Source organism: Chrysemys picta, chromosome 3 (assembly GCF_011386835.1).
Source record: "Chrysemys picta bellii isolate R12L10 chromosome 3, ASM1138683v2, whole genome shotgun sequence".
NCBI classification, from domain to species: Eukaryota; Metazoa; Chordata; order Testudines; family Emydidae; genus Chrysemys; species Chrysemys picta.
In genome coordinates this window covers 3,059,701-3,072,373 of record NC_088793.1, presented here as the reverse complement: position 1 = coordinate 3,072,373, position 12,673 = coordinate 3,059,701, and the positions used below count along the sequence as shown (strand labels likewise).

Here is a 12,673-nt window from a genome sequence, read left to right as displayed (position 1 = left end):
GGAAGGGCTTGTGGGTATGGCAGTGGGTTGTAAAATGCCCAAAGATCTCAGTGTCACTCTCAGATACCTGGGGGAATAGTGTGTGTTGCCCATACGAGTGTCTACTATCACCTGGAATCCCAGACTCCTGTAACCACAAGGCCTGGCACATTGTCACTGTGGTGGCCATGGATTAAGTGGCCATATTGAATATGTCCATTGCCACTTGTAGCACTGTTCTGGCTACCAACTGACCTTCCTTGCTGGACTCTCTCCACTCACAGAATCAAAGAATCATAGAAGATTAGGGTTGGAAGAGACTTCAGGAGTGGCCTACTCCAATCCCCTGCTCAAAGCAGGACCAACCCCAACTAAATCATCCCAGCCAGGGCTTTGTCAAGCCAAGCCTTAAAAACCTCAAAGGATGGAGATTCCACCAGCTCCCTAGGGAACCCATTCCAGTGCTTCACCACCCTCCTAGTGAAATAGTGTTTCCTAATATCCAACCTAGACCTCCCCCACTGCAACTTGAGACCGCTACTCCTTGTTCTGTCATCTGGTACCACTGAGAACAGCCGAGCTCCATCCTCTTTGGAACCCCCCTTCAGGTAGTTCATGGCTGCTATCAAATCCCCCCTCACTCTTCTCTTCTGCAAACTAAATAAGCCCAGTTCCCTCAGCCTCTCCTCATAAGTCATGTGCCCCAACCCCTAATCATTTTCATTGCCCTCTGCTGGACTCTCTCCAATTTGTCCACATCCTTTCTGTAGTGGGGGCCCCAAAACTGGACACAGTACTCCAGACGTGGCCTCACCAGTGCCGAATAGAGGGGAATAATCACTTCCCTCAATCTGCTGGCAATGCTCCTACTAACGCAGCCCAATATGCCATTAGACTTCTTGGCAACGAGGGCACACTGCTGACTCATATCCAGCTTCTCATCCACTGTAATCCCCAGGTCCTTTTCTGCAGAACCGCTGCTTAGCCAGTCAGTCCCCAGCCTGTAGCAGTGCATGGGATTCTTCCGTCCTAAGTGCAGGACTCTGCACTTGTCCTTGTTGAACCTCATCAGATTTCTTTTGGCTCAATTCTCCAATTTGTCTAGGTCACTCTGGAGCCTATCCCTACCCTCCAGCGTATCTACCTCTCCCCCCAGCTTAATGTCATCTGCGAACTTGCTGAGGGTGCAATCCATCCCATCATCCAGATCATTAATAAAGATGTTGAACAAAACCGGCCCCAGGACCAACCCTTAGGGCACTCCGCTTGATACCGGCTGCCAACTAGACATGGAGCCATTGATCACTACCCGTTGAGCCCGGCAATCTAGCCGGCTTTCTATCCACCATATTGTCCATTCATCCAATACTTTTTTAACTTGCTGGCAAGAATACTGTGGGAGACCGTATTAAAAACTTTGCTAAAGTCAAGATATATCACGTCCACCGCTTTCCCATATCCACAGAGCCAGTTATCTCCTCATAGAAGGCAATCAGTCTGGTCAGACATGACTTGCCCTTGGTGAATTCATGTTGACTGTTCCTGATCACCTTTCTCTCCTCCAAGTGTTTCGAAATGGATTCCTTGAGGACCTGCTCCATGATTTTTCCAGGGACTGAGGTGAGGCTGACCGGTCTCTAGTTCCCCAGATTCTCCTTTTTCCCTTTTTTAAAGATGGGCACTACATTAGCCTTTTTCCAATCGTCCGGGACCTCTCCCGATCGCCACGAGTTTTCAAAGATAATGGCCAATGGTTCTGCAATCACATCAGCCAACTCCCTTAGAACCCTCGGATGCATTACATCCGGCCCCATGGACTTGTGCATGTCTAGCTTTTCTAAATAGTCCTGAACCTGTTCTTTCACCACTGAGGGCTGCTCGCCTCTTCCCCATACTGTGTTGCCCAGTGCAGCAGTCTGGGAACTGATCTTGTCTGTGAAGACCGAGGCAAAAAAAGCATTGAGTACTTCAGCTTTTTCCACATCATCTGTCACTAGATTGCCTCCCCCATTCAGTAAGGGTCCCACACTTCCCTTGACTTTCTTCTTGTTATAAACAGACCTGTAGAAACCCTTCTTTACCCTTCACATTCCTTGCTAGCTGGAACTCCAATTGTGCTTTGGCCTTCCTGATTACACCCCTGCGTGCTCGAGCAATATTTTTATACTCCTCCCTAGTCATCTATCCAAGTTTCCACTTCTTGTAAGCTTCCTTTTTGTGTTTAAGTTCACCGAAGATTTCTCCTGCGGGAGCCTGGAAAGGAAGGGGGGGAAAGGGTCACCCTTTCCCATGAACAAGGCCTGGCAGTTGACAATGCAGAACTGGAGTCAGGCGGACAAATAAACTTTTCGGTCAGTGGCTTAGTTTCTCAGGGTCTTTATCTTTTGGAGTCTCCTCTGTGGATCTGCTCTTCTCTTGGACTGTGGTGTCAGCTGCATGTAGAAATGTTTAAGGCCCTTAGGAGGGACTAGGTAGTACTTTTCTACTTGCTTTGAAGTCAGGGAAGTGAGGCTGGGGTGTGCTGCAGACCCCTTGCTGGGTCCAATATGTCCTCATTAATTGGAAGGGCAAGTCTTGCAGGACCAAGGAGCTGAATGTGTTGAACAGCTTATGTGTATTGTCTTGAGTCACCACTGTCTCGATGTATAAAGTTTCAGCTCTCCTTGAGAGCCAATCTTGGAAGGCCTGAAAATCAACAGCCAGTGTCAGGGACAAGGTGACAACCTTGTTGGGGGATGACAAGGATTCATTCCTCAGGCGAGGAGGACAGTAAGAGTGTCTCCCAAGCTACCTTGTGATGGGGCTTTACTCTGGGGCCTGTGGCAAGGAGGGCCCCAATAAAGCTAGTATGGCCATGACAGCACATTATACTGGTATTGGCCATCCACTGCCAGTCATGTGTCAGAGCCCGGAGCAGGGCTCTTCTGGAATACCCTTTTGGGTACTGTTCCGGTCTCTCAGGAGAATGCTCCTGGCGCGAAGGGGAGAGAAGGAGTGGCCTGGGCACTGCAAGGAGAAGTACTTCTCAGAGATCAGTAGTGCCGTTGGAGGTCAGTGCCGCTCCAGTGCTAAGAGGAGGGGTGAAGGTTGCTCCTCAGAAGGACTCACTGGTCAGAGCTGGTGCCGGTGTGGATCTTGGTGTCAACGGGTACTGGCGCGACAGTCTCTCAAGACTTCTTCACCGAAGGTGCCTTGCTCCCATCCTTTGGCATCGTAGAGGGTTTTGAGGACTTATCTCTGGACCTTCAGTCCCCCTTGTGGGATGGTTGTGTTGACTCTTCCGAGCAGTGTTTGTGCTCAGTGTGGGTGTGTCACTCAGCATCCAGATTGGACAGGCAGGGTCTTTCTGCCCAGGGGCTGGGGCTGATCATCTTGGTGCACTTTTTGTTTTTTTCTCCCTGCTGGAGCCAGAGGTGTGGTGCCTGATAGCCAGGGTCTCCTCAGATCCATCTTGGAATACGTCTTCTCTCCAGGATCACGTGTACTCCAAGTGGTGTAGTTGGAGACTCCCATCTCAAGATTTTTGATGCGGGACGAGGAGGAGCGGCAGATGGAACATTTGTCAGGGATGTGTTCTACCCTGAGGCATCAGCTGTGTCCATTGACTAAGGGCATCAGACTGTTGCAGGAAAGACAGGGTTTAGCATCCACCACTGCTAACAGCTGGCATGAAGTGCTTTCACCCTGCCGTACAAGGGATGTACGGCGGGGAATGGGAGGTTCTCTGCCTGTCCTTTCCCTTTATTTTGAACATACAACTACAAACTTCTTAATAGAAAACAGCAAAAAAGGTGGAGAGAGATTTCTTCACGAGTTAGAAAGCACAGAAACAGGTTGGACACTGCCCAGGTTCCGTCCTGCGGCCACAAGGGTAAATGGGAACTGAGGGAGGGCTGTGGCCGTTCCACCTTTTATGCCCTCATATGGGAGCACAAGGAGGCACAGAGCGCATGTACAGCCCCAGGGACACTGATGCGAAGACTCCAAACTTGTGCGTCTGAGGCGCACGTGTGGATCCACAGACACATCCTCGTAGAGAGGTGCGCAGCTGCTAAAGTGATGGGGCCACATAAGCACGTAGCTAACAGAGGAGATAGCTAGTTGCCATGGGTCAGACCTGTGTGGCCTCACTGTCCCCAACGCTTGGCCTCTGAGTATCACTTTGACCCCCACTGTCACGAGGGGCTCTGTGGAGTCACAATCCAGGCAGCGTCTGGCATTTTGTTATTATTTTAAAGGGGCAGCTGTACAATAACGCTTTGCCTCTCATTTTCAGTATTCCCTGAGCTGCTGGTAAAGGTAGGGACACTTTGCCGTGACACATTAAGGTCCCTTCAGCGTGGGTTTCCCAGTGTATCCCGCTCCACTCTTTAAAGGGTAATCAAGGTCAGGCCAGGTTTTCATGGGCTGCAGGATAGAACCCAGTGAACCATGTCCTAAGCAAGACTTATCCCGGAACAAAATCCCAGATGCAGATGCTAATCTCGTCTTTCTACAATAGGACCAACCCAAAGCCCAGGTTGGGATCCAGACTTTCTCAAAGTTCGGCCCATTCCAGAGAGAGCTTGGATCCGATTCCCAAGCTGGAGTTTTGGCTTGGGGCCATTACATTACTAATGTAGGAGACTAGGGCCCAATCCTTACCATCAACACCAAGATCCATCTTGGTTCCAATCTTCAAGAAAGCTACAGCCCCTCTGGATCCCTTCTGCCAGAATCTCCTACCGAAGGGAACTCGCGCCCTCCCGCTGCACACCACACCCACTGGGCTTTGTGGAAGTGGTGCCAGGGCTGCACACGGCTCTAAACCAGCAGGCACCAGACTGAAGCCTCTATGCATCCACAGAAAAGGCATAGCCTGGGCAACGGGAGGGCAAGCGCCCCCCATACAACCCCAAAGCAGCATACCTGAGCCTGAACTAGTGTGATCCCCTCTGAGGTGAGGCGGCAGATCAGTCTCCAGGACCTCGCTGCCAACAATGCAGGAAACTGCGCTGGTGGCTTTGTGATGCGGATACTTGTCCACACAGAACTGCCCTGCGTCCCCCAGCTCGCTACACGCCAGCCCCACTGAACGCCCGCAGGTGGGAAGAAGGAAGGCTGCACTGGAACCCGTGACCTGAGGGGAAGGCCCGTCTCTCATCCTCAGTCTCTCCCCATCTCCCCACACACGGCATTTCTCCATCTCGTTCTCGCTAGAGCTCCATCTACCCTGATGGACTGATTCCCCACTGGTGTAAGTGGACACAATGAGAGCTGCCCCTACTCCTAGGGCTGAATTTGGGACCCTTTCTCCTCATCTATCTAGTAGCCCTTCCTCTGTCGCTTCTCATGTGTGTGCCTCTCTCTGTCGGGCCTGGGTGGCAGAACACCAACATGTGCCATGGGTAAGGGGCATGGATCTGGGATGGAGAGATTCAGCTCAGGCAATCACACAGACACCGACAGAACAGGTGACATCAATCACAGCCTTTGTCGCCAGGGCCTTCCTGTCCTCATAGAATCACAGAATCTCAGGATTGGAAGGGACCTCAGGAGGTCATCTAGTCCAACCCCCTGCTCAAAGCAGGACCAATCCCCAACTAAATCAAGCCCATGGGCTCTTGCAGCTCCACCGGTCTCTGGCAAGCTTGCTCCAGGCACAGGGCTGAGCTCTGAGAGTGCAGGAAGTTGGCTAACCCAAGTCCCAGCGGGAGGGAAGAGCCGTGGCAGGACGGAAGAGTCACAGTTCTGACCTGCAGACAGCTGGGCCATTCCTGGTCAGACTTGTCCTTTTAATCCATCTGCTTTGCACAGGATCAGACCTCAGACCAATGAGCAAGTGAAAGGACCGAACTATGTCCAAGCAAAAGTCCTGCAGGCTTCAAACTGCAGCATGCAGGCTTCTCTCTGTAGGTAGCCCGCCTGACTTCAAAGCCTTCGCCAGCGCTTGCAGCACCCCACCTGCCTGCGAGGTGCAATGAGGGTCTGGAACTCAGGGCCTCCCCCCTTAGGCTGTAGCTGAACTCAAATTCCCCCCTAACATTTCCCCACTGTGTGGTCTCCTCTGCACCATTCTGGGGGGGTCAGCAGCAGGAGGGAGAGAAGAGCCACCCTGGCAATCCAGTCCCCAGGCCCCATTCCCCAGCCCTATACTGATGGAAAGCAACTGCCCGGAGCAGCCGCTTGGCAGGCAGGGTCTATAAATAGCCACACGGTCTGCAGCTGGGAGAGGACCTGTTGCTAGGGAGACACAGCTGACAGTCAGCGAGCGAGAGAATGAGAGAAGGCGGGAGACGGAGCGAGAGAAGGAAGGGATGAACGAGGGAGGCAGGAAGAACTCTTGCAATCAGCCCAGTGCAGAGATGGGCGGAGGTAGGAGGGGTGTTTGGGGTGGGCTGGATACACTCGGCTGCTTGTTTCCCTAGCCCAGAAGCAGCACCGGGCTATGGCACACAGCCGGCCAACCCTTCTAAAGGGCAAACAGACCCATCCCCTTCCCTCAGCAGCTCCCGCCCCCGCCCCAGACCAATGGGGAGCTGGGGTCACAGCATCTGGGCCACATACAGGGGAGGGGCAGGGTGGGGTTTCAGAGCAGAAGCCTGTTGGCTGAGCATAGGCGAAGGCCTGGGGGTGGCAGGGAAGGGTCTGCACGCATCACAGAACAGGGGGGTCAGTTCTGGTTGGTGTGTACGTCCCACATCCACTACAGCCTGATCCCGCCAGCCTGTCACCCCCGCACACACGACCCCCTCTGAGCTCTGGCCTGCTTTCACCTGCTCCCATCCTCCTGGGTCAGCATGATGCCCCCTCGGCACTACCAGGCACCTCCTTCCCACAAGACTACCTCCAGTCTGGCCTGACCTGGCTCCCTATAGCACCCCCAGCCTCAGCCGTCACCGCCACGTTCCCACCCTTCATGAGCTCTGGCTGCGCCCACGGACTCGCCCAGGCATGAGTCGGCACCGCAAGGGCCTGAGTCAGGGGCCTGCTCCACGGCTGTGCGGGGAGCTGCGGGATTCTCCAAATGTGAAACAGGCCAAGACACCCTGAATGGCACGACGGAGCCTGAGGCCTCGGTTCCCATGACAAGTCATGGGGAAGAGACGGCCCCTTCCTCCACCATCCCTGCCAGGCTGTGGGGGCCAGCACGCCCGCTGCCCTCTCCCAGACACGCAGCAAGGACTGAGACCCAACCTCTCAAACCAGAACTGTGGGGCTGAGACCCCCCTTCCTCCCCTCAGACGCCCCTTGCTCCCCACCCACTCCTCAGACGCCCCCTGCTCGCCCCTCAGACGCCCCCTGCTCGCCCCTCAGACGCCCCCTGCTCCCCACCCGCTCTTCAGACACCCCCTGCTCACCCCTCAGACGCCCCCTGTTCACCCCTCAGACACTCCCTGCTCCCCACCCGCTCCTCAGACGCCCCCTGTTCACCCCTCAGACATCCCCTGCTCCCTGCTCGCCCCTCAGACGCCCCCTGCTCCCCACCCGCTCCTCAGACATGCACTCCAATGGCTGAGCTGCACCCCCATCTCCTCAAACAGGTGCCGGGGGAGGGGGCGACAGATGCCCCCCCCCATCTCCTCAGATAGGCGACAGCAGGCCAGGTGCCTTCCCATCTCCTCACACATGCTCCAGGGGCCTAGTCACCCCCTTTTCCCCACCGATCGCTCAGACACACACTCCAATGGCTGAGACGTACCCCATCTCCTCAGACAGGCCACAGGGGCCCAGATGCCATTTCATTTCCCCTTCCCTCAGTCCCCTGGGCACTTGTCATCTTCATTTCCCTCTGCATCATTCCCCTCTTCCCCAGGCCCCAAGCTCGCCCCCTTCCAGCCAAGCATGACGATCCCCATCTGCTCAGAGAGAGCCTTCGCTGCTTCCCCACCTCCTCACGCTCACAAAGCAGCCGACCGCCCCGGCATCTCGAAGCCCCTCCACTGGCTCCCCATCCACTTCCAAATGACACTCCTCGCTCACAAAACCCCTCTGTCCATTCCCACCTCACCACTGGGCAAGGGCCTTCTCCCCGCAGGTCCTGATCTCCCTGTAGCTCTCTGCCTCATCGGCTCTCCGGATCCCCCCCAATCTGGCCAAAGCCGTTTCCCTCTCCGGCTCACATGGCTTTGGCGTCACTTGCTGAGGCACTGTTCAGATGCTTTACAAAGGACAGTGGGTCTGGATCCCAGTTCCTATGAAATGGCCCTGCCTGTCCACCATACTCTAGGTCCCCGACCCCTCCACCGTCCCTTTCTAAGGGCACACAGCCTCTTAAAGCGCTTTCCTTCCTTCACTGCCTACAGCTCTGATTGGCCACCTGGCTCCCTCTGGTACTACCACTGACAACTTCACCTCCGGTGCTTTCGCCATCTCTTTACCTGCCACTTTCCATCCCAGGGCCCTCTCTCAGTCGCCCCCATCTCTGACCCTCGCTGTCTCAGCAAAGTGCCTGAGCGAGTCACGACCCCTCATCTCCCCAGCCCCTCTCACACGGTGTCCTGGATCCAGGTCGGCCTGGGCTTCCCTCCGGCAGCATGGAATCTCTCTCCTCCATGGAGTTAACCGCCTCCTCTCCTGAGCTGACAAAGGGTCCTTCTTGCTGACCTCACAGCAGCCACTGTTCTCTGGCTCACATCACAGCTATGCTGGCATCTCCGTGCCCCTCCTGAGCTACCAGCTAGTTCTCCATCCCTCGGGGGGGCTCCTGCTCTGCCCCCAGAAGTCCATTCTTGGCCCTTGGCGCTTTACCATCTTCTCCCTCTAACCACTAGCTGCTATTTTTGTTCAAATGATACGTGACTGTACAGAACTTTTAACACCTTTAATGAACCCTCCGTGCCTGACTTGATCAAATAAACCGCTCTGCTTCCTTCAGGCCCAAAGAGAAGCGCTTCCCTTTGCCACGGGGGCTGCTTCAAGCACAGCAAAACAGATTTGGAAATGGACAACCATAAAGGGACAACACAGCCCTAGGAACCCACACTATGTCTATTGCAGGGTCCCTGGTCAGGATCAGGTCTCCATTGTACTGCGGGAGGCTCGGGGCCTGCCCCCAGAGTGTTCAGTCTAGGAATGCAAAGTAAGTGAGGCTTTCACTCAAAATTAAATGGCAAAAACCTTCATTAACACAGGGTTAAGGTTCAGCAAAACTCAAACTTCTGAAAACCACGAAATACCGACTTGCGGTGCATGGCCACTCAACCTTCACTCTGCCCCCTGGAGCTGGCAGTAGCCATGGGCAATTTGCTGCAGTGGTGGAGGAATACGGCGGAGCAACTTGGCAGAGCTGTGATGTGACAGGAGCATCTGGGACTGAGCCCTGTTACCAAAGACAAGAGGTGCATGTTCCCATCTGCACCACTTCAACACAGAATTGCGTAGGCTGTCAGTAGTGGGGCACTGGGGTTTTCTTACCATAGGTATTGTCAGGAGCGAGGTGGGACATGAGTGTCTGTGGATTTAATGATGGGGAGGGAAAAGTAAAGGGTTAGGTGGTGGCCTGGGTGCAAGTGGAAAGGGATTGTAAAAGGGTAATGAAGTGGTTGTTAAATGTTACAAGTGAGGTATTCTGTACGGGGGTAGGCTCAGTGTTTGAGCACAGGGCATGTGCAGACAGCGCCTGTCCATCACAGGGACAAGGCAGATTTGGACTGTGATTTATGGGTGTATCGGGGCATCGCTCAAAGAGGCCATAGTTAAGGCTGGCTGGGCGTTTACCTGAACTCAGTATTTCCTGGGTTTCAGAGGTGGAGTTTTGCCAAATTCGATGTTCTGGAAGGGTGTGATCCAGCACCAGGCAACCTGAACTCTGCGTTAACTAAGTTTTTGCCATTTAACTTCCTAGTTTTTTAAAGAGAAAGAGAAATGTTTGTTGGTAAGAGTTACTGTTCATTTAGACAGCTGTAGTTCTCCCTTGGGTTTGCAGCTGATATGCTACTGTGGCTAGATAACAATCAAAAGATATAGGTTTTATACATAGTGAGTTCTCAAAGAGCTCATTTTACACATGGGAAACTGAGGCACAACGAGGTGAAGTGACGTGCCCAAGGTCACCCAGCAGGCCAGTGGCAGAGCTAGGAATAGTCCTAGTCCAGTGATCTGTCTATTAGGACACAGGGTTCTCTGTGACTCCTTAGGGCTCCTCCTCTCTCCTGTACATATAGTTATAGTGGAAAGAGGATCATGGTCATGCTTTGAAATGTTTTCAACCCTCCCACCTTCTCCACTCCCACTCCTTCCCCCTTAACTGAGCCCTCCAACTCTTCTTCCTTCCCCTACCACCCATTCCCATTTATCCCCCTCCCCAGAACACCCCCATCCCTCACTGCAGACCCCTATTACCACCTACTCTTGCCCCTTGAATCACTGCCCCCCCCCAGTGAGCATTCGCATGTGTAATTCATTTTCTTCTCAAAAATCCATTCAGCACATCTGAGTATTCTGCTGTACTCAGATTCCATTTCTTAAAAACCCCCAAATCAGACCCCCACCACCTTGACAGGCAGATTTCCCCCAAACGATTACGATTCTTTCAGATTTCTGCCTAGGGTGGGTTCCAGACGTCACAATTAGAGGCTCCGAGCGGTGGTAATGGCCCATTTATCTCAATTCGATGTTCTCAGATGACAGGGAACACCCCATGGAGATGAATACAGCCTGGAACAGCAGCCCTGAGACACAGGAACTGGTCCATTTCTGGCAGTGGGTGTTCCCATCTCTGCACCATCGGAGCCTAGCACACCTGTTTTCAGCTCCTCTCCCCAGCCAGCCTAAACAGTGTGTCGGTGTGTACTTTCTTCGTGCGTGCTCTAAGCCTCATGCCAGAGGGGCAGGGCTTCCCTAAATCCTCCTAGCTCACATGAGGGGGGTCGGAAGCAGGGTTCAGATTCCCACACAGGAGCAGTGACCCCCAGATCACATGACTGGATTTAGGAGGGGGGTGCAGACACTCCCAGAAAGGCAAGACCCCTCCAAAACCTGGGTCACATGAGGGGGGCAAAGAAATAGGGGGTCACACCCACATAGATAAGCAGCCCCCCCAGATCCTGACACACATGGGGGGGGAGGGAGTGGAGCTCAGACACCACTGGAGGAAGCAGTGACCCTCAGATCCCAACTCACATGGGGGGCAGGGAAAGGGACTCACACACACCCCCGCCCCCCAGAGGCAAGCCCCTCCAGCACCTGTCTCATTTGAGGGAGTCAGTGAAGGGGAAGTCACACCCACATAGATAGGCTGGAGGCCCCCAGATCCTGGCACACACATAGGAGAGGAATGTGGGGCTGCCAGGTGCCTCTGCCCCTATAGTCTCCCTGTTACTCACCCCCCATGTCCCACTTCCCAGTGTCCCACCCCTTCCTCCTCTCCTCTCCCACTCCCCCTACTCCCCATCCCCTGATCCTCCAACCCTGCTCCCCCTATTCTTCCACCCCTAAGAACTTTCCCCTCCCAGGGAGCCTTGGCGTGTGTAGTTTACTGTCTTTCTAGTTTCAGCGCCTTCTGAATACTCGGCTGTCCTCAGATGACGTTTCCCCAACCTAACGACTGCCTGGGACAGAGGCAGACTGGAGCAACGTGCCTGCTTTTTTAACTGCCCGTTCCTCCCTGGGTTGGATCTGAACTCCCAGTACCTCACTGAGCAGAACACGTCCTCAGAACCACTCAGCCTCTCTCCGGACATGTGCAGCGGAATTCATTAAGGGGGTCGATTAGCACATGATACTTGTGACGTATCTAACTGGTGAAGCAATGCTTTTTCAAATCATGTTCTCATTTGATCCCCCCGAGGGCCAAGCCCTCTATTGGGGTCACCCTCGAGCGCTGGACACGCTGGAGTGAGGATCTGAGCTCTACCTGTGAGCAAAAAAAGGTCACCAGAATCTGCCACCATTAAGACAAGCTGTTTTTCCCCAGGGAGTTCTATCCAGGGAATCAGTGGTCAAATGGCCCCAAATCTGGATGATTTACAGAACCCTGCACTCCCGGAGACACAACATGGCAATCCGAGGAGTCGTGTCAAGAAAGCTTTGGCCTGTAAGCTCTCGGCGGCAGGAACCGGCTGTATATTCGCTATGTGTCAGGCACTAGATGTGTCTGTCAGCGGGGTACGCTCTGCCAGGCGCGGGCTACACACACTGCATGGGGACTCATCCCCTATCCAACTTCTGTTTGCTTTTACACTGGGGCCCTCCTCTGCCCCCCGAATCCTCTTTTCCTCCCACATTTCCTACGCCTGGAAACCTGCCTATTGCCGCCTCCTCTTCTCTGCCGGAATCAGCCCGGCTTCACCTCCTCCTGTGTTGAAATCTCCATTCCCTCTCACCTTGCCTACTGCAGCTCCCTGGCTAGCCTCTTCCCACCAGGCGGTGCTGCCATCACTTTGATTTCATCTCCACTGTAAGCTCCTCAGGGCAGGAACTGAGTCACTTCCTTTACCTGCAAAGTGCAATGCACACCCAGGGCGCTAGCTCTCCTCGGGCCACGCACACATGCCCCCAGACTCGGACACCTCGGCTGGCTGCCCCGGCACTCCACGCCACGGGCTTTCCCCAGCCTGTCTCACCGCTCAGCCTCCTCTCCGCCTATTCAACACGACCCCCAGTGCCGGCGGAAAGGCTTCCTCCTCCACAGCTCCTGCCATTCGGAGGAGATTTCTGCATCTCTCTGCCAGAGACTAATGGACTCTGAGACCATCTCATCCTCCCTCTCCTC

At 54.2% G+C, this 12,673-nt stretch overlaps 1 protein-coding gene across 7 annotated transcripts in view; it reads right to left on the bottom strand.

Moving 5' to 3' along the window:
* The window catches only part of DNMT3A (DNA methyltransferase 3 alpha), a 198,245-nt gene that overhangs the window by 80,478 nt on the left and 105,094 nt on the right, over positions 1-12,673 (bottom strand). The gene's annotated exons all lie outside the window — the stretch shown is intronic.